Genomic DNA, 26768 nt, shown 5'->3' with positions numbered 1-26768 from the left:
CAGGGGGTTAAGGAGTTTAAATAGAGTGCAAAACCCTAAAATTATGGTCTTCCTCATAGCCACCAAATCGTTGAGTTGGGATTCCTCGACTCGCCGAGTTGGGTCATTAAAACCCACGGCCATAAACCTTTTCAACACGATGACTTGGAGGTCCCCAACTCGTCGAGTTATAGCAATAATTTTTAAATATTTAAGAAATGATGTATACCTGAACCAAGCGTTACAACTCTTCCCCACTTGAACTAGATTTCGTCCTCGAAGTTTGCTGATGCAAAAATGTCCAGATAATGATTCCTCATCTCGTCTTCCGGCTCCCAGGTCCATACGGAGCCTCTTCGGTGCTGCCAATGCACCTTTACCAACTTTACTTCCTGGTTCTGAAGGGCTTTCATTTCCCTATCCAGAATTGGAATGGGATTTTCTACATAATTTAGGCTCTCAACAATCTGTATATCATCTAGTGATACAACCATCAACTCGTCATCCACACACTTCCGCAGCTGCGAAACGTGAAATGTACTATGGATCTGTCCAAGCTCTTCAGGCAAGTCCAACTGATACATAACCTTGCCCATGCGGACGATAATCTGAAACAAACCAATATACCTGGGGCCCAACTTACCCCGCCTCCTGAACCGGACAACACCCTTCCAGGGTGACATCTTCAAGAGCACCATGTCCTCTTCCTGGAACTCAAAGTCCGATATGAGCCTATGCGTATAGCTCTTCTGTTTGCTCTGTGTTGTCTGAAGCTGGTTGGGAACCTACTGGATCAACTCGATCATCTTAAGCACCACTTCGGTGCATTTGGATAGACTATAATGAGATAAATAACACTTAAGGTTTGTTAATATATTATAAGTTATAATATATTAATAAGATTATTTAATTAGTATTGATCAAGAATTAATCTAGGATTAATTAAGTGATCAAAAGAAATCTAATTAAATATATGGGTTGATTGGGTAAATCATCCATACTTGTATAGTGGGCTAATGCTTCATGGATTGTCAAGTTGGGATAAAACCCATAAGATGCTCCATGGTGTATTTAAACCCATGGATCCAAGGAAATGGAAAGCCATGATAATTAGGGTTTACCCTAATTGTCACTAACTATATAAGCATCTTATTGTTTACATTATCGGCCACTATGTGTGTGAGAATGAAGGGCTCACCGATTTTTATGAAGTGTGGATTTCTCTCTAATCTATTCCAAGTGTATTTGGTGTTGTGTGAACCAGTTGAGGTGTCACACTTGGGGCACTAGGCACTCAAGCTTCATGAAGACATTCTACATCAAAGAGGTATGTAATTCTAACTTTATATATTCATATGAATCAATGTTATTATGCTAGTTAGGATGAATACCTTGGAAAGTTCATATTTGCATGTATAATAGAGAAAACATATATCCAAGGTATTTAGGGTTGCATGTACACTTAGGAGTGTTACAATGCTCAAAACCCAACAGTGGTTTCAGAGCCATGGGTTGTTTTTTTGTTATATTGATGCAAATATTTTATTTTCAAAGTTGATAAAAAAATTGACGTTTGTCAAATTTTAAGATAATTACTTGTTTTTGTGAAAAACTAATTATTTGTAAAATTTGAATCATTTGCTATATGAGTTAAATTAGGTCAAATTTAGTAAAAGATAAAATGATATTATTATTATATTAGTTTTAAAAGTTTGATCTAAATTTTTTTTTGAAACCTCCATAAGTTATGGATATGAAAAGGTTTTAAAAAAATCGATTCAAAGTTTTTTATGGAGTTACAAAAATTAGTGTTAATGGTTTAAAGAATTCCATAACTTGTTCTTAAGTTATGGAGCATGAAAAGTTTCATCATTAAACAAACATTAAACTCAATAAGTTATGGAATCCAAAAGTTTTTTTTGAATTATTTTGATCTTATGAGTTGATTTAGATTAATAGAAAATTATGTAATAATATGTTTTCAGTCCATTTTAATCTAAGAGTTGATTCTAAAATGTGTTTTTGTAACTTGTCCTCAAGTTACTTGAAAAGTCACATTTATGTTTCATAAAACTCATAAAACTTGTAATAGGTTACAAAATGAAGAATCTTGTCCTCATTAAATGGTTTTATGACTCCATAAATTGTCCTCAAGTTATGGAGGTTCAAGAGTCTCTTCATTAAATAAAAAACATGTGTAACCTTAATTAATTCCATAAGTTACAAAATAAAGAAAAGTTACATTCTTTTATTAGTTTAAAGTCTTCCATAACTTGTCCTCAAGTTATGGAACTTGAAGAGTCTTTTAATTAACACTACTTTAAACACATAAGTTATGGAATTAATTAGTTTTGAATACTTTCAAAACTTGCCCTCATGTTTTGGAATTTGAAAAGTTTTCACTTATGAATACTTTAATTCCAAGTTAGACCTTAAAATTTTAAAAGTTAAAATTCAACCCTTATACTTTATAATATTATAAGTTAATAATATTTATATATATATGTATAAGAGTAAAGTCAGTCTTACCGTTAGTATGCCACATTCACGAAGCCGGTCTATAAGGGGGTATAAGGTTACTGCCTATAAAATGGCAGTTTAATGGGTGTCTACTCTCACCCATCGCTTCCTTGACTGGTGGAGGGTCGTTAGCCGAACGTGTAGGACAAGGACTATAATTGTCCCTTCATTAAATGTATTAATGATAAATACTAAGTAACTAAACCTTTTATAAATACCCAATCTTAGTTACTCGGGAAAATGTGAGTAAAGTGCTAATTCATGAAATTACACTTTGTACTTTGTTTAAGTCGGTTAGTGGAGCGTGTGTGGTGAACCGAAACACTAACTCATATTTAACAAGGTAAGCAAAGGGTAACTTAATGTTTATCATAGTATCGATGGAGCGTGTGTGGTTAACCGGCACATCGATTGAGGGGTAAACACTTAAGGGTACCAAGTAATTTGCATGGTTACTTCACACCTTGTTTTGTGATCCTCGGCATCCCAGTCACAAAACCTGAAGGGCACACTCGAGATTGAAACATGTCATTGAATAGTTCAATGAATCTCAAAGATCTAGGAGTTTCAAAAACCAATTAAACCCTAATAATATATATTTCGTTTTCATGGTGGAAATTAGTGAATCGTCATCTTCCTACCTTCAAATATTTTATAGCTTGGATTACGACATCCCTCTTCCAAGTTATAAAAGTATTGTGTTGGGTCCTAGACTTAATATTTCATATTGGATGTTATATTAAGGACTTTAAATCAACTATCTTGAATATCTGCCAAAAGTTGTTTGGTTTAGACATTTATGATCTTCCCATATCTCTTGAAACAAGCTTACATAAACGAAGATGATGTCCCATGGAAATCATACTTCTTTCACCTCCTCCAATTATTCTCCCTAACCCACAATTTCTTGAAACTTTTAAGGTCACTCAAGCCCTATTGGCAAATAAACGTCTATGTATGGTCACATCTTGGAGATGTAGTCGCATATTGAAAAGTCGAGAGAGTTGGGTGTCAAAGTTTTGAGAAAGTTAGTGGCTCAACTACTTTCTAAGTCACATAGTGAGTTACTATGGGACTCCTATGAAACAGACTATGATAAGACCCTTAATGATCTTATCTATTTGCTAAGATCAACTTCCAAAACTTTATGGACATTGACAATAATGACATTGGATATCCAGTAAAGCTCTCTCTTCCCAATGGAAAGGGATCAACCATAGTTAACTCGGTTGACCAAGTGCTAAAGAGAAAGGTAAGTCTGTGATAGTCCCATGTTCCATTACCAAACCGTCCATATGTTAAATTGCCAAAGGAAGGGGCATTGGTTGCGAAGCTGCCAATATTACCTAAAGGTGTTAAAGTCAATAAGTTTGACTCTACTACAGGTAAAGTCCACTATCTAACTCTGCTAAGTTTCTATTCTGAGATTCTTGATACATGATGTGATTGGGTCACATGTTGATGTTTTTTAAGAATCAAAGAAAAGTGAAGAAACTTAAAGAATGAATATGTTGAATCTGATCGTGTAGATAGATTTCTATCGCATAGTTTGAAGATCGGATTATTGAGCTATTTCTTAGGAGTTATGATATTTTGCTTAGGAATAGATAGCAACAAAGTTTTCATGTGCTTTTGCATTGTAAGGATAGTTTTTTTCGCAAGTTTTAAAAATAAAAGGAAAAAATTTGATTTTATTTATTTTAAAATATCCTTACAATGGCATTTGAGGAAAAAAAAATTGTTGCTTATATGATTCCATTAATAGTAAGAGTGGAAATCTGAAATTGATTCTTTCATTTGTGTAATGTATAAATTTAGCAAATAAGGAAAGATCCTCATCACACAAGTTTCAATTAGACCAAAACTTGGAATCATGCAAGTTGTATAGCATGATGAATGAGAATTTTTCATCTTTGGAAAATAAAGACTAGTACGATGTTCACATGTATATGTGAGTCAAGTGAAGGACTAAGGGATCGAGTACACATTCTTGTACACTGGCCAAAGTCCACCACAAAAGATCGATAAGAATATTCCTCATTATTTACTAAGGTTTAGTAAATACGGTTATACTTACAAGCTTAAGTATAAGTTCTGAAACATTGGAAAATATCCAATGTATGGCAGAGCGAATAAGAAGAATCAATTTAGGCAGAAAGATAAAAGTTTCTCAAATCTGAAAAGATGGGAGAGTAATTTAGTATCATGTTTTAAGACCATCTTAATGATTTTGAGACCTTATCACAATTCATCCTCTAAGTGCATTATGATAGTTAAGAAGAGGAGTTATGAATTGTTGAAGTGGTTAAATCAAGAAGATGATTCATACTTCGTTCCAAAAGCAATTCTTAGAGTTATACTCTAAGATTGTAACTTGAGTGACATGTCTTAAAGAAGGTTTAAAACACTTCTCAAATGTAAGAGTAAAAGTTTTCTACTCTTGTACATTTGAAATTGGTAAGTTGTGACGTTTTAGATAAAACAAAGACCAACTAAGGCCAATTGTGTGAAGTGTTTGTCTTGATTAGAATCCACACTATCACTTGAATATCTGACAAGAAAGTCTTATACGTCAAGAGGACAGTGAGAGTCTTAAAGGTCTTGAAAGTCTCAAGAACTAATCAAGAATAAAACCTGAAGTTCTTCACTAGCACACGAATTGAGGTTTATAACCTATCGTGTTGACATATTCTATGCCCATTCCAGTTAAAGTTGGTTTTGCATATGAGTTCTTAGAGTTCTCAATTGGTTGCACAACAACTTGGAAGAAATGGCAAGCCCTTGATCTGCCAGGTGGCAAGAAATTAAGATTGAGTTCAATCCATATGAGTTTGGATTTGTCATTATCCTTGTTTTGTGACTATGGTTTTGACAATTCACATGGATAAGAACACATACACCATTAAATCTAAGTTTCATAAGGTTTCTCTCCGATTCATGAAAAATATTGTGAGGAAACACTTTCACTAAGTAGATTTTAGCTAGATAGAAATTACAATATTTGCATTCTCAAAGTCGTTAGTGGAGCGTGTGTGGTTTAACCGGCACACTAACATGGACTTGTGAGGAGTGCTAAAGGTCTAAACAATCGAGACTGTGATTACGACATCCCTTTTCATAGTTCTTAAAATTGTTTAGACACAACTGTGAGCTATCTAAGATAAGGTGTATGATATTGATAAAGTTTAATCAAAGCAATCTAGTATCAGAAATCTGAACTTTGGTAAGAAAGTCAATAAAGTATTGATTTCTAGAAGTCTAGCTAATTTCTGAGCACATGTCAAAGCTAGTGGGAGCATAAGTGTTATGCTAATAATCATCATGTTAATGGAAGCATGATAATTATGATAAGTATTGCAAGTTAGAATTGTTAATTATAGAAAACAAAAGGTTTCAATTAGGAAAAAGTTGTTTTGCTATAATTAAGGGAGAAAAAATTATACTTCATCTCAAATCTAAAAGCTTAGATTGAGAGTTTAATTGTATTTAGTCAGGAATATATATATATATATATATATATATATATATATATATATATATATATATATATATATATATATATATGAATGTTATGTTGGAATGGCTCAACATAAGAAAATTTTATATATGGGTCCCTTATTTGCGTGCTAAAATTCGATTATGATTACAGCATCCCTTTTCATAATCTGAATTATGAGAACTTGGCAAATAGAAATGGAAATGGTATAGCAAAAGACTGGTTTAGTCTTTATGTGAGACATCATGAATCGTGTCCCATATGCTTCGGATATAGGATCGATTACATGTGCTATATTCATCCTTTATAAAATTTTCCAAATGCCTGGGGCATTAAGAAGGGAAAAGGTCTAGAATTGGATATGACTAAAACGATTAAACAATTGTCGAGGACAATCTAAGGTTTACTAAAGATTGGTTGCGCAAGGACAGTTGGAAGTATAGTGATAATTCTGGAATGGCCATATTGACATAATCTGTAAGGAGGCAACTCTTGTTTAGAAGTGATAGTCAAAATGGAATCTGGAAATGTTTCAAAGTTAGAAATTATTCAATCTGCATAAGATTAGGAAACTTAATGCAAGAAGGATGTTTCCAAGGAGTTGATCTCCTTTGGAATGCTTTGTAAGGGTTGTTTTCAATTCTTTCTGACTTTGTGCATAATCATTAAAGGATGATGAATGCATATAAGTTTAGAATCTAACAGATTTGAGTAAATGGCATGAATTTGGAATTCTCTCATTTGCAGTAAGGATTTTGGACTGTGAAAAGAGGATCATTGGAGTTATGTTCAATTGATATATTTCACAAAGTAAAGATCATATACAAACATAGTATGCATACTTGGTGTATGGCATGACTAGTGTTTAGAAATCTTATTGTACATGCTTGGAGCATGGGACAACTATTGTTTTAAATTCAAGAAAAAAGTTGATAGCTGAAACAGTATACAATGGATAATGTGTAATCATGTGGTGATAAATAAAAGGTGTTTTATTTATGTTCATAAGTTTGATACCATATTGGATTCAATTATTATTGTGTTTCACTTTGCATGTTTTTAACTTCTAGAATAACTAGGTCATATGTTGGAAGTAGATATGTTGGAAGTAGATATGAATTAAGACCATATTGGATTCATATTGGATTCAAACCATCCACAGTCGGTCATATGTTGGAAGTATATATGAATTAAGAATGTCATGGGTTGGCATGTAGAGGTCTAAGATGTTGGACAAAGGGCTACAACACTCATGAGTGCTCATAAGTTCAGAGTATTGGATTTAACCCGCGCTCATTGGAATCACTTCATGGATTTTGTCACGAGTGATCATAAGATGATAATATCTTATATTCTTCAAACCTAGAGATATGAGTTGTTACTATGAGTTGGTTATACATTGATTGCACGAAAACGCATTGGAAACTCGATGTTATAAAACGTGCCTTTGTGTATGATTCAACAAGTAGTAGAACAAGCCATATGAGTCAAAGTTTATCCATTCCTTTTACCTTCGGGATAAAAGCGATATCTGTGGGCCCATCGATGATTTGGTGATAACAAATGTAAGTGCTCCGCCGAGCCAGGACCAATTTGATTTGTTCAATTAGTCAGTCGTCAGAAATCGGAAATCGGGAAACAACAAATGGACATAGAGAATGATCATAATCCGTGTCTCAGTCCATATGATATCTAGAATGGAGGAATATATGATCCCTAATCTAATGGACAAGTCATTGACAAAGGTCAGAGACATCGACAAGGTCAGAGTTCGACAGAAGCTTTTAAGAGTTACGATTGCCAGTCAGTTGTTGAAGTCATACGCAATAACAGTTTTAGAATTATCCAAGTGGGAGACTGTTGGATTAATTTCTAAGTCCATAACTGTAATTGGTGAGACTTGACCCGACCCGACATGGTCCATTTGGGTTGCATGGCATCATGCATTTGGATAGACTATCATGAGAGAAATAACACTTAAGGTTTGTTAATATATTATAAGTTCTAATATATTAATAAGATTATTTAATTAGCATTGATCAAGAATTAATCTATGATTAATTAAGTGATCAAAAGAAGTCCAATTAAATATATGGGTTGATTGTGTAAATCATCCATACTTGTATAGTCGGCTAATGCTTCATGGATTGTCAAGTTGGGTAAAAAAAACATAATATGCTCCATGGATGCTCCATGGTGTATTTGAACCCATGGATCCAAGGAAATGGAAAGCCATGACAATTAGGGTTTACCCTAATTGTCACTAACTATATAAGCATCTTATTGTTGACAAAATCGGCCACTATGTGAAGTGAGAATGAAGGGCTAGCCGATTTTTATGAAGTGTGGATTTCTCCCTAATCTATTCCAAGTGTATTTGGTGTTGTGTGAACCATTTTAGGTGTCACACTTGGGGAACTAGGCACTCAAGCTTCATGAAGACATTCTACATCAAAGAGGTATGTAATTCTAACTTGATATATTCATATGAATCAATGTTATTATGCTAGTTAGGATGAATACCTTGGAAAGTTCATATTTGCATGTATAATAGAGAAAACATAGATCCAAGGTATTTAGGGTTGCATGTACACTTAGGAGTGTTAGAATGCTCAAAACCTAACACCCATAACTTGATGCCCAATCTCCACCCAAAAAATCGAAATCCTACATCTCGGACCATACAACGCCTCCAACGGGGGTCTGTCAATACTAGCATGATAACTATTGTTGTATGAAAACTTTGCTAGTGGAATGTAAATATTCCCAAATCCCTCCGAAATCCAATACACATGCCTTAAGCAAATCCTCGAGCGTTTAAATTGTCATTTCACTCTGACCGTCGGTTTAGGGGGTCGTAAGCAGTGTTGAAATGCTATTGAGTACCCAAATCCTCAATAAACGTCCTCCAAAATTTGGAGGGGAAACAAACACCATGGTCCAAGACCACATATACCAGCACTTGGTGCCTGGAAACCACATCCCGCACATAAATGTCTACTAATTTCTTGGCGGAGATACTCTCGGAAATTTGAATAAAATGCGTACCTTCTTAGGTAGATTTTTGATAAAATCCATAGAGATCTCTTCCCATTTCCACATGGGAATAGGTAGTGGTTGCATCCAGCCATGAGGCCTCCAATGTTCGGACTTGATCTTCAGCGGGTCAAACACCGCTCGACAAACAACGCAACTTCCCGCTTCATATAAGGTCAGCAATAACTCAATCACAAGTCTCGATACATCTTTGTGGCCACCATATGGATAGAAAATTTAGACTTTTGTGCCTCTTCCAAGATTCTTTTCCTCATACCCCTGGACGGCGGAACCCAAATTCTGCCACACTAAGTCAATAACCCTCGACCATCTTGAACAAACAACAAAATTTTCCCTCGAATCCGCTCGATCTTCCAATGCTCTCTTTTTAAACCCTCTACCTGTGCCTATTTAATCATATCCAATAAAGGTGAAATCATTGTCATCCTCAAGAAAACATCACAAATCGGGGCACTTGCCGTCTTATGGCTCAAAGTATCGACTACCACATTATCCTTCCCGGGATGGTACAAGATCTCACGGCCATGATCCTTTACTACATCGAGCCATCTCCTCTGTCGCATATTCAGATTCTGTGGATCCATTAAATACTTAAAACTCTTATGATCAGTGAAAATAGTGTATTAGACGATATACAAATAATTGTTGGATAAGGTGTCTAAGTCCATAACTATTTCTGTTTAATACTTGACCCGACCCAGCATGGTCCATTTGGGTTGCATGGGACCATGCAATTGGATAAGTGATCAAAAGAATAACTAATTAAATATATGGGTAGATTATGTAAATCTTCTATATCTTATGTAGTGGGCTAAAAGGCTCCATGGATTATCAAGTTGGGTTCCACCCATGGGATGCTCCATGGAGTTAACCCATGGATTGAGAAATGAAGAGTCATGTTACATTAGGGTTTTACCTAATGCAAAACACTATATAAGGACCATGTCTCTCCCCAAAATCGGTAACACTAGAGAAACAAGAGGGCTTGGCTGATTTTGAGTGTGTTAGAGTATTCTCTCAAGTTTATACTTTGCATTTGGTGTTGTGTGAAGCATTTGAGGCATCACACTTGAGGTGCTAGGCTCACAAGGTTTCAAAGAACACTTACAACAACAAGGTATGTAGTTCAATCTATTATTCAAGTTAAAATTGTTTCCCCATGTATGCTAGATAGGATCATAGCCTTGGAAATCAACTTTGCATGATAATTAGACAAAAATAGTTCCAAGGTTATTAGGGTTGCATGTACACTTAGGAAGTGTTAGAATGCTCAAAACCCAATAGTGGTATCAGAGCCTAGGCTTGTTTGTTTGTTATTTGTGCTAAACAGTTGAAAAAAGTCGATATTTTTGCAATCTGACTGATGAACTTGCCGAGTCCATGGGGGGACTCGCCGAGTTCATGTGAATCTTCAACCTACTCGCCGAGTAGGTTCATGCACTCGGCGAGTAGGAGCCTCAGATTGCAGTTTTTCGACTTTAGTTGCTGGAAATGGACTAGAAACATTACCCTAAACTGTTTTGCTACTTGAAAACCTGTTTTAATTGGTGTAATGTCTTTGCTAATCCATTTACAACAACAAGTTATCAAAATTACAAAGTTTTAAATGTAATTTTTGATTCATGAAAGTGTTCATATTCATGTTCTTGATCTTATGATGTGTAGATGATCATAGGAATTATTTGTAACCTATATGGTAGATTAATTCCTGATCATTATGTGTTTTAATGGAGTCCATAACTTGTCCTCAAGTTATGGAAAACCAAAAGTCACTTTGCTTTAAAACCATTAAAAGAACACATGGGTCATAAAAATGAAGAGTCTTCATTTTTAATACCCTAATAAACTCATAAGTTACAAGAAATCAAAAGTTTTGAAAGTTTACAAGACTTGCCCTCAAGTTTAGGAACAAGTAAAGTCTTGATTAAAACTTTAGTTCCAACCCTTAGAATTTTAAAAGTTAAAATTCAACCCTCATACTTATCATATTATAAGTTAATAATAATATATATATGTATAAGATCAAAGTCGTCTTACCGCTAGTACGCCTCATTCACGAAGTCGGACTATAAGGTGGGTATAAGGTTGTTACCTATAAAATGGCAACTTAATGGGTGTCCACTCTCACCCACCGCTTGCTTGACTGGTGGAGGGTCGTTAGCCGAACGGGTAAGACAAGGACTTATAAATTCTCATTAAAAGTATGATGAATATTATAAAGTAACTAAATGTTTTATTAAATTCCCAATCTTAGTTACTTTAGGAAAAATGTGAATCAGGTGCTAATCCATGAAATTACACTTTACACTTTGTCTAAGTCGTTAGTGGAGTGTGTGTGGTTAACTGGCACTAACTTGGACTTAACAAGGTAGGTAAATGGTGACTTAATAATTATCATAGTATCGATGGAGCGAGTGTGGTTAACCGGCACATCGATTGAGGGGTAATTTATTAAGGGTACCAAGTAATTTTCATGGTTACTTCACACCTCGTTTTGTGATCCTCGGCATCCCAGTCACAAAACTTGGAGGGCACACTCGAGATTGAAACATGCCTTTGAAATGTTCATTGAATCTCAAAAGAATCTAGGAGTTTCTAAGAACCAAATTAAATATTTTTAATATTTCGACTTTGGTGGAAATTGGTGAATCATCATCCACTTACCTTTCAAATATGTTATTACTTAGATTATGGCATACCTCTTCTAAGTATAATATATTGTGATTGGGTCCTAGCCTTAATACTACATTTGGGTGTTTTATTAAGCACTATCTCTATTTCTAAACTAAACTTTTCTTTTCTTCAGATGTCTCCAAACACTACTGCTTCTGGCTCTAATCCTAATGGCTCCTTTTCTCTTATGAACTTGTGTGGGAAAGTCACTTTTGATGGATCCAGCTTTAATGAATGGATCATAAACATCCGAATGATTACCTACTACGAGGACAAAGAATATATCCTCGATAAGCAGCTTAAGGAGATTGATGAGACAGTTGCTACTCCTCTAGAGATCCCTGGCTTTAGGGCACATGAAAGGGAAGCCACCAAGGTGGCATGCATCATGATGGCCACTATGACAACCGACCTCCAAAAGTCCTACGAGGGCTACTACGCTTTTGAAATGCACCAAGACTTCATGGAAAGATACCATCAAAGTGCACGACAAGAGAGGTATGAAATCATCTCCTCCATGATAACAACCCGAATGAAGGATGGAGAACCCATCACGGGCCACATGCAAAAAATGCAACGATTTGTAGACCGCTTGCTGAAGCTTAATGTGAACTTCCCCAAGGAGCTAGTAATAGATTTTATTTTGCACTCCTTACCTTCATGTTATGATCAATTCCGCATGACATACCACATGAACAAGGAAGAGGTCACTCTCAGAAAACTTCAAGGACTCTTAAAGACCGCAGAAAGTGGTCTTAAGGGTAAGGCGGTTGTTACTACTCCTACTCCTACCAACTCCGCCCCTGTCTTGGCAATCTGGAAAGGATGAGGGAAGAAGAGAAAGAGTTATTCGAAGGGTACCAAGGTTAGGACCCTTGATGGCTCTTCTTCAAGTGAAACCAAGAAAGCTTTCATCACTCCTTCTTCTGACCCAAAGGAGGCTGAATGCTTCAATTGCCATGAAAAGGCACATTGGAAGTGAAATTGCCCAAAGTACCAGCAAGATGTGAAGGATAGGAAAGTTAAACCCAACCATGTAGGAATTTAAACTATCTTATCTAATAACCCACCCCATTCTAACTCATGGGTCCTTGATACCGGTTGTGGTATTCATATCTATTCTGATTTATAGGGACTAAGAAGAAGTGAGAATGTGGAGCAAGGAAGGATAAACTTGATCATGGGAAACAGCAAAGCTTCACCTGTCACCAAGATTGGAGTTTATACTTTATCGCTAAGTAGTGGGTTTAGTTTAGATTTGAATAAATGTTGTTATTTGCCAGAAATGGCAAGAAATATTATTTCTTTTCATGCATTGTATAAACAAGTTTTCACCTTTTCATTTGATAATGAAGTTGGTTCGATTAATGCTTTCTTTAATAATGTTCTTTATTTTAAACCAGTACCTTGTGATGGCGTGTATGAAACTGTATCTATGGTTGATAACTTAGGAAATAATGTATTGTGTGTTGATTTTGTTAATAATAATAACTTGGATAAAGCATCACTATGGCATTGTCGTCTTGGACATATAAGAAAGAAACGCATAGGCCAACTCCAAAAGGATGGAGTCTTGGAGTCATTTGACCTAAAGTATGATGATAGTTGTGAATCATGCTTACTTGGAAAAATAACAAAGTCACCCTTCACAGGTTCTTGTGAGAGGGGTGAAGGTTTGTTGGATCTTGTGCACACGGATGTGTGTGGACCATTCAAACATGCCACAAGGGATGCTAATCGTTATTATTTGACTTTTACTGATGATTATAGTAGATATGGATATGTCTACTTAATCAAGCATAAGTCAGAGACTTTCGAAATGTTTAAGGAATTTAAACAGGAAGTCGAGAATCAATTGGGCAGGAACATTAAGATGCTTCGATCCGATCGAGGTGGTGAGTATCTTAGTTCAGAGTTCCTCGACTATCTTACGGAATGTGGGATTGTCTCACAATTGACACCTCCTAGGACACCACAGATGAATGGTGTGGCTGAGAGGCGTAATCGAACCTTGTTGGGTATGGTCCGTTCCATGATGAGTCGAGTTTTGCTACCAATCTCATTCTGGGGGTATGCCTTAGAGACTGCCACCCATATTCTTAATCTAGTCCCTACAAAGAAAGTTGCCAAAACTCCTCATGAGATGTGGACTGGTAAAGTACCTAAACTAGACCACATCAAGATTTGGGGTTGCGAGGCTTTTGTGAGGCGTGAGTCTCATGATAAGCTAGAACCCCGAAGCGAGAGGTGTATTATCATTGGCTACCCACAAAGATCCTTTGGTTACCTCTTCTACAGACCTAGTTAAAATGTGGTCTTTGTAGCAAGAAGAGGAGTCTTTTGAGAGAGAGAATTTATAAGCCAAGGAGACAGTGGGAGGCAAATTGACCTTGAAAAACTTCAAGAGTCAAGCGGTGAAGGAACTTCAAACCCTAGCCCTCAACTTGAGGAGGAAACTCCTGTTGAGCCAATTGACGAGTATGTACCTCTGAGGCGTTCCATGAGAGTTAGGAATGCACCTGAGCATTACTATGGTTTCCATATTACTGCGGAAGGTGAGACACTTATTAGTGATGAGACACTAGTAGGTGTGGATGAACCTAACAGCTACACGGAAGCCATGGCAGGCCCTGAGTCTGCTAAATGGAAATAGGCTATGGATAGCGAGATACAATCCATGTATGACAATCAAGTTTGTAACCTGGTTGAGAATGTACCAGGTCGTAAGACTGTATGGTGCAAATGGATCTTCAAGAAGAAGACCGATATGGATGATAATGTACACACTTATAAGGCTCGACTGGTTGCAAAGGGATTCTCTAAAATTCCTGGAGTGGATTATATGATACTTTTTCTCTAGTAGCGAAGATTAAGTCTATTAGGGTTATGTTAGCCATAGCTGCATTTCATGACTATGAAATTTGGCAAATGGATGTCAAAACCGCTTTCCTTAATGGAAAGTTGACTAAAGATGTTTACATGAGTCAGCCAGAAGGTTTTGTCAGCAACGAGTACCCTAATAGAGTGTGTAAGCTTGAGAAATCCATTTATGGATTAAAGCAAGCACCTCACAGATAGAATCTTTGCTTTGATGAAAAGGTCAACGAATTTGGCTTTTCTAGGAGTGAAGATGAATCTTGTGTTTATGTCAAGGCTACTGGGAGTATAGTTAGCTTCTTGGTATTATATGTGGATGACATACTACTCATAGGAAATGACATCCCAGCTCTGCAGGAAGTTAAGTCCTAGCTTGGGAAGTGTTTCTCTATGAAGGACCTAGGAGAAGCTGCCTATATTCTAGGGATAAGGATTTTGAGAAACCGGAGTAAAAGACTAATTAGACTTAGTCAAAGTACATACATGGACAAGGTGTTTAAGAGATTCAACATGTAAAACTCCAAGAAAGGAGACTTACCCATCCAGAGTAACGCCAGATTGAGCAAGACACAAAGCCCAAGTTCCGAGGCTGAGATAGCATAAATGAGTCAAGTACCTTATGCTTCAGCAGTAGGCTCGATCATGTATGTTATGACGTGTACTCGACCTAATGTAGCTTTTGCCTTGAGCATGGTTAGCAGGTATCAGGGGAATCCTGGCAAGGCGCACTGGACTGTGGTAAAGAATATCATCAAGTACCTACGGAGGACTAAGGACTAGGTCCTTACCCTCGGTGGGAGTGATGACTTGAGAGTTGTAGGGTATAGTGATGCTAGCTTCCAAACTGATAGGGATAATTTCCGCTCTAAGTCGGGCTGGGTCTTTACCTTAAACGGATGAGCAATCACTTGGAAGAGTTCCAAGCAGGAGACAGTGGCTGATTCCACTTGTGAATCAGAGTATATAGCAGCGATCGAGGCAACAAATGAGGCAATATGGCTAAAGAACTTCATTGGAGACCTTGGAGTTGTACCAACTATAAAGGAGCCCATGGAAATTTTCTATGATAGTGAAAGTGTTGTTGCCTTAGCCAAGGAACCAAGGGATCACGGGAGATCCAGACACATCGATAGAAAATATCATTTTATCAGACATCGCATAGAAGAAGGAATCCTCGTGGCAAAGAGGGTATCATCGGATGAGAACCCAGCAGATCCCCTCACGAAGGGACTGAGTAGGGTTAAGCATCTCTAGCATGCTCGGAGCATAGGGCTGAAGGATGATATGAGTTTTAGTAGTTAGATAAATTATGAAATTTGTAATGTGTAATTGACAATTGATGATGAATAAAAGTTGTGTTTATTTATGAGTAAAGTGTTACTATCTTTTGTCAATCGTTTACTATAATTTCTTTTGCATGTTTTGACTTCCAGAATAGTATGTTGTGGTTTCACATATTATTCAATTTTTCCACAGTCAGTCATATGTTGGAAGTAGATATGAAGTAAGTCTGTCATGAAGTTGGTTGTAGGTGTCAGGATATAAGACAACACTTCATGAGTGCTCATAAGTTCTGAGTATTGGAATCAACCCATGCTCACTCGAATCACTTCATGGAATTTTTTCTCGAGTGATCGTGAGACGGTAATATCATATAAGTCTTCAAACCTAGAGATATGATTTGTTACTTACGAGTTGGTTATGCATTCATTGTACGAAAACGCATTGGTAACTCGGTGTTATAAAACGTGCTTTTGTGTGTAATTCAATGAGTGGTAGAAAAAACATATGAGTCGAAGTTTATCTGTTCCTTCTTGGATTAGAAGCTGATATCTGGGCCCCTCGATGATTTTTGTTTTGACCTATGTACTGGGCCCGGTCAGAACTAAGTTAATGTGTTCAATTAAGTTCTTTGTCAAACAAATCGTAAATTGGGAAACAAACTGCTGGACAATAAGTAAGACATTGTTCCATGTATTTGTCCGGCTGATATCTAGAACAGAGGATTAGATGATCACTTATCTTAAATGGCGTATCAACATCTTCTCAGTCCCGAGAGACCTTGAAAGATCTACGATTGCCGATCGGTTCCTAAAGTATTGCAGTTATAGTTATTAGACTTATCCAAGTGGGAGACTGTTGGATAAGGTGTCTAAGTCCATAACTATTTCTTGTTAATACTTGACCCGACCCGGCATGATCCATTTGGGTTGCATGGCACCATGCATTGGATAAACTAATTGAGAGAAATAACACATATGGTTTATTAATATATTATAAGTTCTAATATATTAATAATATTATTTAATTAGTTTTGATCAAGAATTAATTTAGAATTAATTAAGTGATCAAAAGAATAACTAATTAAATATATGGGTAGATTATGTAAATCTTCCATATCTTATATAGTGGGCTAAAAGTCTCCATGGATTATCAAGTTGGGTTCCACCCATAGGATGCTCCATGGAGTTAACCCATGGATTGAGAAATGAAGAGTCATGTTACATTAGGGTTTTACCTAATGCAACACACTATATAAGGACCATGTCTCTCCCCAAAATCGGTAACACTAGACAAACAAGAGGGCTTGGCCGATTTTGAGTGTTAGAGTATTCTCTCAAGTTTATACTTTACATTTGGTGTTGTGTGAAGAATTTGAGGCATCACACTTGAGGTGCTAGGCTCACAAGGTTTCAAGGAACACTTACAACAACAAGGTATGTAGTTTTATCTATTATGCAAGTTAAAATTGTTTCCCCATGTATGCTAGATAGGATCATAGCCTTGGAAATCAACTTTGCATGATAATTAGACAAACATAGATCCAAGGTTATTAGGTTTTCATGTATACTTAGGAAGTGTTAGAATGCTCAAAACCCAACAATAATGTCTCCAAATCTTGAGGGAAAACACCACTGCTCCTAATTCCAAGTCATGAATGGGGTAAGCCGCCTCATGGGGCTTCAACTGTCTCGAAGCATAACCAATCACACGCCCCATCTGCATCAGAACTGCTCCTAACTCTAAAATAGAAGCATCATAATACACTACAAAGCCATCTGTTCCCTGGGGTGGTGCTAAAATCGGGGCATCATATAATTTTTTCTCAACGTCTCGAATGTCGTCTGCTGATCTGAACCCCACCGAAAAGGTCGCACTTTTCTTGGTCAATCGGGTTAAAGGTAGGACGATCTTGGAGAAATCCTAAATAAATCTCTAATAGTACCCTGCAAGACCCAAGAAACTATGGATCTCGAATGTGTTCTTTGGAAACTCCCAATGCATCACCGCCTCAATTTTGGATGGATCAACCCAAAATACCCTCTTGATTGATAATGTTCCCCAAAAACTGCACCTCACGCAACCAAAACTCATATTTGGAGAATTTGGCTTATAGTCTCTCCATCCTCAAGGTCTACAACACCTCCCTCAAATGTTGCCCGTGCTGCTCCTTGGCCTTAGAATAGACCAAAATATAATCAATGAAAACAACCACAGACCAATCCAACATCAGTTTACAAACCTAGTTCATGAGATCCATGAACGTCGTTGGGGCATTGGTGAGCCCAAATTGCATCACCACAACCTCATAGTGACCATAACGAGTCTTGAAGGCCTGTCTTCAGTATATCCTCATCCCTAATCCTCATCTGGTGATACTCCGATCAAAGATCAATATTGGAAAACCAAGATGCACCCTGAAGTTGGTCGAACAAATCATCAATCTTCAGAAATAGATAACGGTTCTTCACTGTTCGCTTGTTCATATCTAGATAATCAATACACATCCTTTTTGACCCATCCTTCTTTTTTCACGAACAAGATTGGTATCGGAGCCGCACCAGGCACTAAATCCTCGATCTAGCAGCTCCTAAAGTTACGTAGACAACTCGTGCATCTCAGGGGGACCTAAATAATATGGTGCCTTGGTTATCGAAGCCGCACCAGGCACTAAATCAATACGGAACTCCACTTTCCTCTCCATAGGCAACCCTGGAAACTCCATAGGAAATATGTTAGGAAAATCTTGCACAATCGGAACATTGATCAACTCTGCGTGGCCTCAACCCTCGTGTCTGAAACATAATCCAAGAACCCAGAACAACCCTGCTGAAGTGGCCTCCTATCCCTCGTAGCCGAACAAATAGTTGGCTCATGCGAGGCGCTCTTTCCATGAATAACCAGTTCTCCCCCACTTGGGGTTCAAAGTCTCCATGACTCATAATCTGATAAAACCTCAAATGCCCTCATGTTGATCATGAGGATAAAATGGTTTTATGGATTCGAGTTAGTTAACTCGTAGGTTAAAAAGACTATTTCTTGCTCTTTTTTGCCCCTGATGAACATGAACCTTGGAAAGCATCTGAATCGCTTCAGTGATAAATGGCCTTGTCACTCTTGATTCATAATGAGATATTTACTGATGAGTTTATCCTTGCTTGTGCTCTCTTTTATTGCTAAAAATTTCAAGGGGTGGATATCTCGAAAAATAGAAATGCATTAATGACCATTCAGTTCCAAAGATTTGATGGAATAAGTCTTATTCTCCTTTTTGAAAAAGCTACCTATATTTCCCTATTTAAACTATTTTTTGACTAATTCTTTTGTTTATTTTCTTATTCTGTATCATTTTTTATGAAAAGGAATTTGACGGTGGCAACTTTAAGCCTAGTATGAAAATTTTGACATATCATCATCCCTAAAAGCATGCTTCTGTATGTGACAAAATATCTCTAAGGTTCTCAATAGCGAGACCATCTGCTGAGAATATTGAGTCACCCAATCAAGCTGATTGTCTAGCTTTGTCTAAACTTTCAATGTGAGATTGTCTGGTCCTAATCAGAAAAATTATCTTAAGGCTTGGGTGTTTATTTTAAAATTAATCATCTTTACCTAAATCTATCCTTGGAAGCATGCTTTTTGTATTCATTAAGTCTTATGTTCTACTAAAACATTGAGCAAAACCCAATGCCATACCCTGATTGCATATCCATCAGCGTAAGAGATACTTCTCTAGTCCTTAATAATAAATGGCTTTTCATGTCCCTGACATCCTAGTTTGAAGTATGACATTGTATTATTATGAATTAACGGTGAATCCTTGATTCTAGATTGCAACTTACTCTTTGATATGAAAGCATAATGCACTTCTTTTTTATAAGTTAAGTTGTTAGTGATTCACACTGATTTCACCTCACTGTGACTGAAATAAACCATTCTTGTGCTTATATTTTTCTTTAAAGTTTTATGATTCCGCATAATGTATCATAAATTGATGAGAGCTTGACAAATTCGTGTCGATAGGTATATCATTGTTCGTGATATGTTACACACACCTAGCCACTCTTGCCATTTCTCTTCTAATAAAAGAGATTTATGATTCGGTATATGAAACCACACGTTGAGGAGATCTCACAATACTATGTCAATGAATGATGCTTTAAACCCACACTATCAAGAGCCATCATAATCCTTTACTACAAAGATGCATCACTAATACTCTCCTTCATTTTTGTTCTCCTATTAATGTCAAAAAGGGGAGAACTAAAGGGATTTGTGGTCAATTTAAGGAGGAGTTTAGTTGATTGTTGATATTTTCATCCCCAGTTGATCATGTCTTCGTTCATCCGTTGTTCTTCATAACCAAGTCAAATTTGTTGCCTCGACAGCTTGAAAAATAAAAGTCACTTTTATTCTCAGGGGAGCATTCGTTATAGCTGAAGACTTAAATATTCATTCTTATTCTCAAGGGGAGCACGAGCTAATGAATTCATTGAATATTAGTTTTGACATCATTAAATAGGGGGAGATTGTAAGGTCACACCTAATGATCTGATGAGTCAAACACTCTACACTATCAATCAGTGTCAGCCCCAACTATGACAATAACACCAACATATTAAGCTTATTAACATCAGCGTATAGCATAGTTATTCTATATAATCTTTTTTATATTATGTAATGATATAGATACGTATAGAATAGATCATAGATCCGGTATCTTTGAGATAAGATCGGTTCTTAGTATAGATGAGATACAATCCTTTTAATCATGGGATTGATATGTATAGATTAGTGTGTGTGTGTGTGTGTGTGTGTGTGTGTGTGTGTATATATATACACACACATAACATTACGGAAAACCCTAATTTTGTGAACACAGATTGGTGTTATAATTGTCTTAGTGACAACCATCTTCTTTGTAAGGATAAAACCTCTTTCTTGGTGAAAGAAAAAATTTGGACAAAATCTATGTGTCTTTTAATTTCTGTTCTTTATTTTTCGTTGTTTAAGTTTCTCTTTCGTCTTTATACTTGAAGTGTATCTGATCGATACAAACATTCAATTCCAAATTAACCCTAATAAATACTCAGGATAATATTTCATAAATGGTCCAAACTACCATCTAACATACTATTACGATAAAAAACCTTTTTACCCTTTTAACCAATAAAGATGCCATTTTTATGATTTTATAACTCCAAAAATACCAAGAAATGACCAGTACAAGTTCTAGAGTAACTCCTACTCATAAGAACCAAAACAAGCCAATGTAATACCGAAATCTAGATCTAAGCTAACGAGTCATAAAGTTTGAAGATTTATACCTCTAGATGCTTGCAAAGGGGAAGAGATTGATGAATCTTCAAGCTCTAAGCAAACTATTCCTCTTACAATGAGCTCTTCTTCTTCAAGATGCACCAAACCCACACAAAAACACACATAAGGTTAAATCTCTCTAAAATTAGATTAGGGTTTTGAGATAATGCTTTTGGGGATACAGGAAGCTGCTCATAAGAGAGTCTTGAGGCATAAGGTGTTTAAATAGGATACAAACCCTAATATTTAGAGTTTGCCCCTGGCTCACATACACCCGACGTACCAAGAAGGTTAATCCCATTTCCAAGATCCTTCGAGATATACGCATCGTACCTTATTTATACCCAACTTACTTGGCCTTCAAGTAAAATAAATAAACACTTTATAATTAAGAAATTTATCTGAAAAATTGGGCGTTACGATCGGTGCTCGGGGGTTACCTAAAGCAATATCCATACATAATATCTATAATGCTTCCGCCATCGACTAAACACGATGGATTCATACGTTTAATATCAAACCATTTAGAGTGGATAGATACTTGTATAGTGAGATGAACTGGGGTCATTTGAGGAAAAATGCAAATTTGACCGTATGTTGCTTTCTTTATTTCAGGTTCGATTTAACTCATGATTAGTGCTGACAACAAGCATTTTGGGTTGCTTTTTGGCATGTATGTATGAAACCTTTGTTCATTTTTAGAGGGAGTATTGTGGACTGTATGGTTGTTGGCTTTGTTTGGATCAGTGGCGGAGCCAGACTCAAAGCAAAGGGGTATCCTAATTTTTTTTTTCCGGGTATCACCGCAACGGCTGAGCATGGGGCGGGTCGGATCAGTTTTGACCTAAAATCAAACCCAAATCTGATAGCCACGGTTTTGAAACTTTTAAAACCAAACCAAACTCAAATCCATCAATTCGATGTTATGGTTTTCAGCTTGTACATGAGTTTCCTCGTTTGGTTTTGGTATTAAACTCAAACCTTAATAGAATTGTTAGCTAACTTTAAGTCTTGTTATATAAACATAAAGTTGAAGTATTTTTTGATACTTGAATCAATGCGGGACTCAAAGTTGATATAAAATGAATCATGATGATAAGTTTTTATAATAGATGAAAACAACGTGTTTTGCGATGTGGGATAGAATAGCTTAGAAATTAAAAGAGAATAGAATAGCTGGAAAAATAAAAGAAATATAAACAAAGGATTTGTAGGGAACAAGAATTGATCTTAAGACCTTTGTTTCAATAACCCAACACCTTAACCAGTAGACTAGCTATATGTTTGTGTTTATAAGTGAAGGGATGCATATATATATACACTAAAAAAACAAAAATTTTCTAAAAAAATTACATTACCGAAATTTTTTTGAGGGGTATCCCGGGATACCCCTTGGATCCGCCTATGGTTTGGATGCTCTATATAAACTAATGCATCTTTCCTTACTGCATAATTTGTTCTATTTCACAATATTTTTTCTATTTCCCTTTTTAGGATTATGAAATAGGCTCCATGCCCATATATTTAATGGTACTGACAATACTTTGTGTTGTGTCTAGGTGGAGGATTGTCAATATGCTTAGTCGGGGGCTTTTGTTTGTTGGTGATCGCTAGGATTTTCGACTTTGTCGATGTCATTTCCTTGTGGCTGAAAGGCTACTTTCGAGTTTTATTTAGTTGGTGACATCATCAATGCTATGGCCCCCTTTGGGACGTGGAGTGGTTTCTTTGGTTGTCATAGATCTTATGGCTATTCTCTATGGTTAACTTTATGTAGCGTTGCTTCTCAAAAGTTGCTTCTTCCAACCTAATAAACCTTTCAACTCTTTCTTCTAGTTCTCCCTTGTTGTAGCCATTTTACCCAACAGTTTCAAAGAGAGTTTCCCTAGTCTCAAATTGTATGTGAAGGATCGTATGATTATTCTATCATTTTGCTTTCACATGTTCATTATTGCTTCATTAAATATATTATGTATGTATTAATGGATTCTTCTTTTCGTTGTCTTTAACTAATTATGATATGCTTTTTAGCTTGAAATATCCACAACTTATTAAATTGAAAAGAAATCTTGTCTTGAGTTGCATGAAATTATGGATACTATTCGGTGCCGAACTTTGCAACCATGATTTAACGCATGTGTCACACATATGTGTCAATGTGATCATCACGATCAACGGTCGCATAGTAGGTTTTGAGGTCAAGTAAATATGTAGTACTTGGAATTTTGTAGTCATTCAACTCCTTCAAGAAAAGTGTGATTCTTCTACTGACGACTGCAAATTTTTGAAATATATAAACAGTAAACTATATAAAATAAAAACTCTATAGGTTAAGAGCTCCAAAAAACATTTTTTTTATAAGCCCCATAGCTATTTGAAATAGCTTTCATAATATATGTTTTTTTTATATTCAAAGTTAAAAGTTCATATTCTAAACGAAATTATTTCTTTAATTCGAGATTTTTATTAAAAGCGTACATCTAAATGCCCCTAACAGTTCGCTTTCAAATAAACATAAACAGACTAGAATTATTAAAAAAACAAATTTTGGTATTAAAGATGTTAGGCAGCTTTTGTATCTCATAAAATATTCCGCACCCCATTCGCTTGGAATTGCGACAAGAAAGATGACCAGTTTAATTTGTAAGGTAAATTGATTAGCAATGCTCTAAATCCATGCATGTGAACAAATAGCGTTTGTAGTCTCTATCGATTTAAATGAGGTGGGGAGAGAATTATGCTGAAAGTAATCAAATTGATTATCTCGATTATCTTAAAAGCTCTGTTGGGTTGGACATAAAAGAACGGGGCTTATTATTAGAAAATGATTTCTTAGGGGTGTTTGAGATTGCTTTCAAAAATCCTTTTTTAGAAGAACTTTTTTTAAAAGAAACTTTTTAAAAAGTGTTTCAATTAGCAAAAAGATTTTTAGTTTAACTTTTACATATAAAATTACAAAAAATTACAAAAAAATCAGGTTTTTATAACTTTTGAAACCTCTCTTTTACTCTATACAAAAAATTATTTTAAAAAAAACTTTTCTATTGCTTAAACATCTTTTTAAGTTTTTAAAAAAGTTAAAAATCAAAAATCATTCTAAAAGCAATTTCAAACACCCTCTTATTTTGCGAATGAATTAATGATTATGTTTGTGTTACCCAGCAAGAAAATCTATAAATCAGTTAGGTGTGTAATTTTGCTTTGAACTACATTTCTTCAACATGCAAAGACACAAAAAATGCAAAATTTCCAAAAACGTAAGAAAATGAAACTTCAAGATATTTAAGGCGATGTGTAGTTTCCACATGATAATACAACACGGTGGTTGGGCGGTTATTGTTCGATCGGTGGTTTTACTAATCACAAAAATTTAAGAATAATTAGAAAGAATATAAGTATTTATCAAATTAAAATAACCAAAATTGTTCTGGAATATACCTACTTTAGTGTTATGCTGACAGTATGGATTTCTTATAAAACAAGATCATTTATGTCGGGTAAATCTTAAATAAATCATTTTCAAAAAATAATTAAAAAGAAAAAAAAAAAAAAAAAAAAAAAAAACATTGTAAGTCACTTCAACGCCTACAGCTCTTTAATAACATTGTTTTTTTCAATTATATATATATATATATATATCCTTATTCTAATAAAAGATTAGTTTTTAATCTCTTTTTGATATGTGTCACCATATTAAGCCTTATAATTAATGTAAATTTTTTTTTGTCATGTTTCATTTTATTATGTCTTATAATTAATGCATACCATTTGTTAACCTATTGATTCTCCATTTCAAATTTCTCATTCTAATTACATTAAATTAACAACATTAGAATAAAAATTAAAATAAAATTAATACAAATTATAAAGTGATATAATTTTACATATTTATTTAAATCAATGATTATAATTTTATATAACTAAAAAAACCTCTTAATTAATAATTTATTTAAAATAAGTTATTAATAATTTTAAATTGTAATTATTAAAGTTTAATTAATTTTATAATTGTGGTTCCCACGGGTTATAAACTAATATATATATATATATATATATATATATATATATATATATATATAAAAGTTATCGTTCCTTAGCTATAGTAAATTTGCTAAGGAGTTGACATAAATGGTCCCTTGTTTATGTGACTATCTCCATTTCCGTTTATTTTCTTTTTTCCCTTTGCAGTAGGTCAATTTGTGTAAATATCAATATTGTTGATGACCACATGTTTCCTTCACCGTTTTCTAATCCAATCAGATTTAGATTTGTGTACATCGTCGTCGTCCCATCCTTCTCTCATCGACAACATTTCATTATACCACACACCCACCACCTTCATCTCCATCTTTCAAGTTCTCACTTCCGTTTCGTCTCCACCCAATCACCGCAATCAGATTACCACCGCTCCGCCATCTGCTGCTTCTCCAGCCCTTCCCAGTGTCGCCCACCGCCATCGACTTCCAATAAATTATGATTGTTGTTCCTTATCACCGTCTCTCTTCCAGATTACTAGACCAATATCACTGTCTTTGTTCTTCACAGTTAAGACCCAAAACCCTCTTACCACCATCGCCCTATACGCTGCTGCTCACCACCACCATATACAAACATGAGTTTAATCGATCGTCTCCACCCAGATTTCGATTTCGGAATTGGATATGTTCTCCAGACCCTCCATCTTCCATTAAAGACGGGGTATCAAGTTTCCACCACTGTTCTTCATTCTCATACCCTAACTATCAGTCGCTGCTTTTGGCTTACATGGTTTGGCTTCGCTTGAATACCACCAACAGGTTGGAGCCGATCACCGTTCTCATCTTCCAATGTTATCCACTCCTCCACTTCTTTTTACCTCTACCTAACCCTTTGTATTCGTCTTTTCCTTACCCTTCTATCTTCGTCTTTCTCTAAGAAAAAAACTCACCACTACCATTGCTGCTTTCGACAATACTAACTCCGGTGAAACAAGCTTATGGGTTTTATAACTCGACGCTTTTCTCTCCGGCAGCGACTCGACGACTATGCTTCAAATCCAGCACCTACGGGTTTTGTTTCTGTGCATGCCATTAAACGAAGCCTCCGCCTGCGCTTCTACAAATTCCGATAATCCATATTTTTACGGGTAAAGTCAGGTACGTGGTGGTGAATAGCACATAAGGTGGTGTTTTATCTATTCAATTTTGATTCCCTAATCTCTAAATTAACCATTAACTGAAGCTTAAAAGACAAGAGCTCCTTCCACAGTCGATAGTTCTAATCCCAATTATCAGGTTAGAAGGTAATTCTCTACCTCTATTGTCGGCTTTTTTAGGAATTTCGGAATTTTAATATTTTTTTTATAATTTTCGTAGCTTTTATACGAAATTGGAGGTGCTAAGGTAGATGAGCGATACATGTCGCAAATAAATGGAAAACGGATGGATGGAAAACTGCTCCGTTCATCATCAATACTTTTTTTTAACTTTTCATATACTAAATTGAGGATTTGAAGTTCATCTTTTGTAGTTAACGAAAAAGATGAAGGAATCACTTCCAGATGCAACCACACATGTGAGTGATTGGG

This window comes from Lactuca saligna, chromosome 6, assembly GCF_052625555.1.
Source record: "Lactuca saligna cultivar CGN05327 chromosome 6, ASM5262555v1, whole genome shotgun sequence".
In the NCBI taxonomy this organism is placed as follows: domain Eukaryota; kingdom Viridiplantae; phylum Streptophyta; class Magnoliopsida; order Asterales; family Asteraceae; genus Lactuca; species Lactuca saligna.
Note: the sequence above shows the minus strand (reverse complement) of the source record.